Source organism: Varanus komodoensis, unplaced genomic scaffold, assembly GCF_004798865.1.
Source record: "Varanus komodoensis strain SLA01 unplaced genomic scaffold, ASM479886v1 scaffold59_1, whole genome shotgun sequence".
Taxonomy (NCBI): Eukaryota; Metazoa; Chordata; class Lepidosauria; order Squamata; family Varanidae; genus Varanus; species Varanus komodoensis.
Window position 1 is genome coordinate 311,859 of NW_025336221.1, and position 6,930 is coordinate 318,788.

At 44.9% G+C, this 6,930-nt stretch overlaps 1 long non-coding RNA gene across 1 annotated transcript in view; it reads right to left on the reverse strand.

Moving 5' to 3' along the window:
* The window catches only part of LOC123033130, a 29,002-nt gene extending 22,487 nt beyond the window's left edge, over window positions 1-6,515 (reverse strand). Inside the window, exon 1 of the long non-coding RNA XR_006416576.1 lies at window positions 6,488-6,515. This is a non-coding gene — a long non-coding RNA (uncharacterized LOC123033130). The remainder of the gene's footprint in view (window positions 1-6,487) is intronic.
* Between the last annotated feature and the right edge of the window lie 415 nt (window positions 6,516-6,930).

Below are 6,930 nucleotides of genomic sequence, written 5' to 3' on the forward strand. Positions count from 1 at the left end.
TATTTTTGTATTTAATGGTAATTTATTATGTACGATTGTATTTCAATGTATTTTATCATGTTGTAAGCCGCCCCGAGGTTTCGGCAAGGGGCGGCATAGAAATGTTATAATAATAACAATAATAATAATAATAATAATACACCACACTGACTCTCTCACACCACACTGTCTCTCACACTGTTTATTAGCAGACATCTGTGGTGTTCCACTAAATCAACTTCCTCACATTTGCGGCATCCTGTTTGGTCTCTCCAGAATGGACTTTTCATAATAATTACAGGTTCCCTGTTCTTTTTAAAGATGCCTATATGCCTAAGCCTAAGCATTATTTGTCTCCACTTTGCATATTATCCTTGTTAGGAATGGTGTCCATCTCAGAACATTGTAACTGATTTAAACTTATTTCATCTTTCAGTTCTTTCATGTCTTCAGAACATGAAGAGTTATAGTAGAGAAGAGGTATTTCATTACACTAATGGAGTTCAGGAAACTATTGTGCTAGTTTAAAGTATATGACACCGTCAATCATCTGTATAAGGGTCAGAAGCAGATAGTCTTGCTTTTAGTGTACAGGAAAACATGATAATTGTGCTATGTGTTCATATAAGCAAACTATACATAACACTGCATTGAATCATGTGTTTCAGCATTAATCTAAAATACTTTTTGGGTCTTGTAAATAAAAAGAAATGAGCTGGTTTAGTTTTTAATTGCACTGGAGGAGTTGTCTCTTCTGCTTTTGTATGGACTCTGGGTACTGACTTCAGGACTAATTACACATTATATACAAGTGTATATATGAAAGTGCATATTAGCATCCCGATACAGATGAGGTTACATTCTTGAAAAACAGTTGGAGAGAGAGAAACAGGGGGAGAGAAAGAATAGTTTTGTTTAACTCCACTGTCAGCTCCACCAGAGAACTGGTTAATAGAGATGCAGAGCTCTGAAGAGAGCTCTTGGACATTAATGTGTCCAAATTCAAATACAGTCCTGGTTTCACTTTTACCTTAAGATGTATGTCTATTTTACAGGAGTGAGAAACAGAGTTCTGATTTTAGTAAGTGTTCCTGAAGAAGTGCTGATTGGGACTCATACGATGTTAGTAGTGGAAAGCAGAATATTGGAACTGTGCCTCAGCAAAAGTACAAGAGCCTAGAAAGAAGTACTAGTCTACACCATTTTGAAATGGAATAAGAGCAACCCCAATTTCATCTATGGTGAAAAGACATTGGCCTGCATCCTGACTTTCCTTCATGAACCAAGCAGAAATTTTGCTCTCAGATCTTTCCCACTTGCCCTTCCTGCCTCCTCCAGACACTCCACACTCCCCCTAGATATGTGCTGCTGGGGTTTAGGGGACCCATCAGAATGGTGTGGATAATGGGGAGGGTTGGTGCAAATTGCTGGCCCCCTTCTGCTAACAGAAGAGCAGTTTAGGAGCCAAAGCATTGTCCTTTCATTTTACTTAAAAGAATGCAGTATCCCATTGGGCAGGAAAGTCATCCATCACTGCCTAACATTCATATAGATACCTTCTCACCCAGAAGCAAGAAGAAAGAACAGTTGGGTAGCACTCATTCTGCTTCCTTTGCTGCTACTGCTAAAAGCTGTAGTAGCAATTCCATTCTTGATTCTTCTTAGGCATTAAGAAAGTTGAATATGACTTAGTTCACCCCCCCTTTTTTTTTTTTTTTTTTTTTTTTGGCTAAGCCATTTGCAGAAAACACAATATATTGCTTTCAACTTGCCCCTCACTAAGTGAAATCTTCTCTTTCCTTAATGGTTAGGTCCCATGTTGTGCAGCTTATCTGACTGGTTGAAAAGTAATGGGAATTTTTCAGGACAGAAGAGGAGATTCAGACGGATAAAAGGAAGTTGTCCATGACACAGCACATAGTTAGGCTATGGAATTCACTGCCACAGGCAGTAGTGATGGCCATCAATTTGGATGGTTTTGAAAAGGGTATAGGACACATTCCTGGAGGAGCGGGCCATCAATGGCTATTAGCCTTGTTGGCTTTGTGCACCATTTGCTGAGGAGCTCAGACAGGCAGAACTCTTCCATCCTGGGGATCTTGGCTGCTGGTTTGCCACTGTGTGAGCAGAGTACTGGACTGGATGGGCCATTGGTCTGATCCAGCATTGCTGTGTTTATGTTCTTATGTGCTTAGCATTTGCTTCCATTGTTAACCACATAAATGCAACAAACACACTTGTTGTTGACCCTGGTGCTAACTATTACTGTGGAACTTCAAGAACCATCACATCTGTCTAGGGCTGCATTGTGGGTAGAGACCCAGGCAACGTTCATGGAGCATCAGTCAACCACTGTCTACTCAACAGCTGAGGCCAGTAGTTCCTATAGTATGAGTAAACACAGGTTTGCCTAACATACCTGGTGGGCAGGTAACATACCTGGTCTGCACACCTGGTGTGCAGGCTAACAAACTGAACCTTAGTCCAGACAAGACTGAGATGCTGTTAGTCGGTGGTCCCTTTGACCAGGTGGAGGCTGTCCAACCTGGTCTGGAAGGGATAGCGCTCCCCTTGAAGGAGTGGGCTCATTCCTGTTTGAGATTCAGGCGTCCTTGGTGGCACAGAGGACCTTTTACCAGCTTTAGCTAGTGGTCCAACTATGCCTCTGTATGAACAGGAGTAGCCTGGTTTTGATAAGCCACACTCTGACAATCTCTATGATAGACTGCTGCCATGCACTCTACATGGGGCTGCCCTAGAAACTGCAGAGCAAGCAACTGCCCACCCAATAATGTCTTAACATGATCCAACCAGTACCGGCAGGATATGAATCTTTCCTCGGCAAGTGTTACATTTTGGGATTACTGCTTCTGTTAGTCTTTGCTTTAATAGAAGATCCACCGTCATTGTACATAGTTACCACTGTTATCTAAATGCTCAGCATTGATTTGAAGTGCAAGATACTTGGAAAACACCGATGCTGTAATAAATACACTTGTCTCTAAGCAGCAAATGCTCAGAGGCACTTTGTTTATCTACAGAAGCTTTACGAGAAGGTCAGCTGTTTTGCTGCCATAATTATATTTCCGCAGATGAATCAGTAACAGCTACTGAAGTAAGATGTGGTCATTTTTTGCTTCCACTTCTTGAGTAGTTGCAGGGGCATGTGACAAGGACAGAGATACAGAATGGAACAATGAGGACTTCTCGCCGCCGTATCCTGATGTTGACTCATAGGTCTGTGCGCTTGGCAGTGGCTGGCAGTAGCCGCAAGTGAGGAAACAACCACAGTTGGTGATGCTGCTGCCGGAGACAGGGTGTGGGCTACCTAGCATCCACAAAGGCATCTGTGTGGTGGCGCATTGACCTTGCAGTCCTCTTTAAAGTTACCTTCTAAATGGCAGCTGGCACAACGGCTAAAAAAATCACTACAATTAATTTTGGTAGCATGCACACATTCGGGAACTGATTTCTCCTCCTACCCAAGTTTTTTAGGTTTTCCTTCCATACACAGAAATAGGTCCTCCTGCATTGTAATTTGTATACAGACTGCAGAGAGAAGCTGACTGTCCCTCCTGTAAAGACGCTTCCAAGGTGATCTTCTGACAATCTGACATTGTTCCACTTAAGGGATGATTCATCCTGTATTACTGAAACAATTGCTATTTTTATTTTGACTTCAGTACAAAATGCAGTGGTGGGGGAGGTGGCAGCATTGGTCTCCTTTCAAAAACAGTTGCTCTTGCTAACTGCTTTTAACTTGCTGGATTTATTCTTTGTACCAGCATACTTATCGACCAGGTATCTTGCTCCCTGTTCTGTTCAGTGGCAGCATGTCAATGGTTAATGCAACCTAATTGGATGTGATATTTGTGCTTGGCCTCTCCCAGACAGCATGGCAGGCAAGCAACTGCTCAGTCATGGATTCTATGTCCATGGAAGCTATCATGCAACTGCAGACAGGCCATTTTAGGACCAGACTTGCATCGAAGGCCATCCAGCATAGAACGATAAGATTTGGACAGAAGGACCACACTCTTAGGGGTGGGGAAGCAACACCTCCCTCACCTCCAAATGCACCCCTCCCCATGCTGTCTTTAGGCTCCCCTCCCCAAGGCTACATGCAAGACCAGGTGAGAAAGCAGGGGACAGGTGTTATATGTAATCTCCACAAGAGTGTTCTCTGATCTTTGCAGAGAATGGAACTAACAGGCTTTGGCCCGGGGAGGCAACAGGCACAAGCCCTGGAGACAGAGGGGGACAACCTGATGGGCTGGATGCAGGTCCCTTGAGACCAGCATCAGGCCTTTGGGTGCCTGTGAAAGAAAACAAACAAAAGCTGCTGGAGATGACTTGTCACACCTGAAACATAAGTCAGTCTTTTCTTGCCTTTTCTCTCTCCCCAAGTTGATAAAGACCACCCTCACACCAATCTCTTGTACATTGTTATGTATCTGATCGATTGGTTGAGCTGGGTTTGTTGTTGTTGTTTTAGTCTAAGCTCCAGAATTGCTGCCCTCAATTTCTGATTCAACTCACTCTTGGTACTGGGCCACAATGGCTAAACTTGGTTAGTCCTTAGGTTTAAGTTCTTGCAATTGTATTAACACTTTTTGGCACTTTTAAACACAGTCCCCTCCAATATGGTGAATGAACTACATGTGCTCCGGAATTTGTATCAGGAGGTGTGCTTTAAATATTCTGCAATAAATAAGAACAGAGCTAGAAAGAGCAGAGCTGCTCAATTTGCTGCTGTCAGTGGGGGAAGGCAGTATGGGGTGAACAAACTGAGAGCAGAGACAAATCTTAGTGGGGTTGCCCTCAAACCTACCAGTGCCTCCCGCTTGCCTGTGAATGCGGCTCTGTGACATTGTGCGGCAGTGAAATCGCATCTTCTGTCCTTGAGTCTCACCCTGTCCCTTTTTCTTACACTCACTCTGTAGAAAGCTTTGCAGACAACTTGATGGTTTGTTGTGCTAAGGCAGCCTTTCCTGATCTGCTGCTCTCCAGATGTCTTGTACTCAAACTCCCATGGCCCCAGGCAGCAGAACTGGTGATCAGGAATCCCTCCAGCCCAGGTGCTGGCAGTGAGTGCAAAGCCGGCGTATGGGAGAAAGTGACCGGCACATGTGCAGTGCGGGAGCAGGGAGAGGTGTGGGTGTGTGGCCATCCTTGTGCATGGGCACAGAGTGGAGGGTCAGTGGGGTGGAATAGTGCACCCTGGGATCGATTCCCAGCCACAGGGGCTAATGGGATACATGCTGCCATTGGAGCGTGTATCATGTGCAGCTACCACGTGAGAGGGATGGTATAAATTGTGTCCTGCAACAGCAAAAGGATGGACCCGATGGCCTTCTGGCCTGTTCCAACTCACTTATTCTATAAGTCTATGAATGTGCGGACACAAGACACAAGGTGAGATAACTTGCTGCATGGAAACCGTGTGGTTTGGTGTAGCGTTATGTGGGAACATAGCCATTGTGTTGCCTCTCTGCTATTTAAGAAATTGAGCAACAACAACGAAGTTAGTTGGACTGGAACATTCCGCTTCTGTCAAAGGAAATATCCAATGTGAACCCTAGAGAGAATGAACCAAAGTTCTGTTTAACCCCGTTCATGTCAACGGAGCTACTCTGCATAGGGGTAACCCTGGATACTACTGTATAACACAGGGGTCCTCAAACTTTTTAGACAGGGGACCAGTTCACTGCCCCTCAGACTGTTGGGGGGACAGACTATAGTTTGAAAAAAATATGAACAAATTCCGATGCACACTACACATTAAAATTAAAATTAATTAAAACATTAATTAAAAATTGAAAAATGTTTGCTCCACTCCCTCGGGCTGCAGCAGAACCCCAGGATGAGGTGGGGAAGAGCATGTCCATATTCAAGGGACATAGCTACAACACAACTGTCACTAAATATAGCATTTTGCATAATGCAGCTGATGACTGCAACTGGTATTTACAAAGAATGAAGCAAAAATACTAAGGATAAATACTGTTAATGCCACTCTTAGTATTTGAAGCAAGTCAGTCCAGAACAATTCCCACAATACACAATGGCTGTATTTGGATGCAGAGCTAACAACTACCATATTTTAAGTGCAACCTTGCCAAAACTGGTACTGTCCAGATGAGTTGGACAACAACTTCCATTGGCCATGCTTGTTAGGTATGATGGAAATTATAGTCCTTGCCGAGGGAGGGTTCCGAGGGAGTGGGAGGCCAGAGAGGTGAGCGCAGGGCTGCTCCCTGGCCAGGAGAGGGCCGTGAGGAGGGAGGTAAGGGCTTCTTTCCAAGGCGAGGAGAGGCGAGGGACGGAAAGCATGGCAGCCGCTCGACAACGGTGGCTTGCTCAGAGAAGGAGCTGTGGGAGCCGCAGCCCTGCTCCGCCTCAGCCTGTCCTTCCCCTGGGTTTGGTGAGGTAGCTGCAGCTTGGCCCGCAGCCCAGGGACATGGCTCACATAATTAAAAATAGATTTAAAAAGTCATTTTTTTTTAACCTTCAATCCTTTTTTAGTTTCTTCATCTCTCTCTCTCTTCTGGCCTCCTCTCTTCTCCCACTCCATATTCCCACTCTGTATATGCATGCAATGGCGGGGAAGAGTCAGCACACTCACAGTTGAACTGTAACAATTTGGCCCGTGCGCTGGCTCTCTGACACCTGCACCGGCTCAGAGCTTTCGGACTCGCTCGGAGCAAGTCCGAAAGCTCTGAGGCGGGCCTGATAAATGAGCATGGTGGGCCGGATCCTGCCTGCAGGCCATAGTTTGAGGACCCATGGTATAACACCTACATATGCTGTGTTGCCTTAGAGATCTACATCACTTTCCCCTCTGCTGCTCCTTTCCTTTCATTTCAAACCTAGAAATCTCACTTCTGTCTTGCACCCATTTGCTCTGTCAGCGATCCGTATTCCTCCATCCCCATATCTGTAAAATGGCCA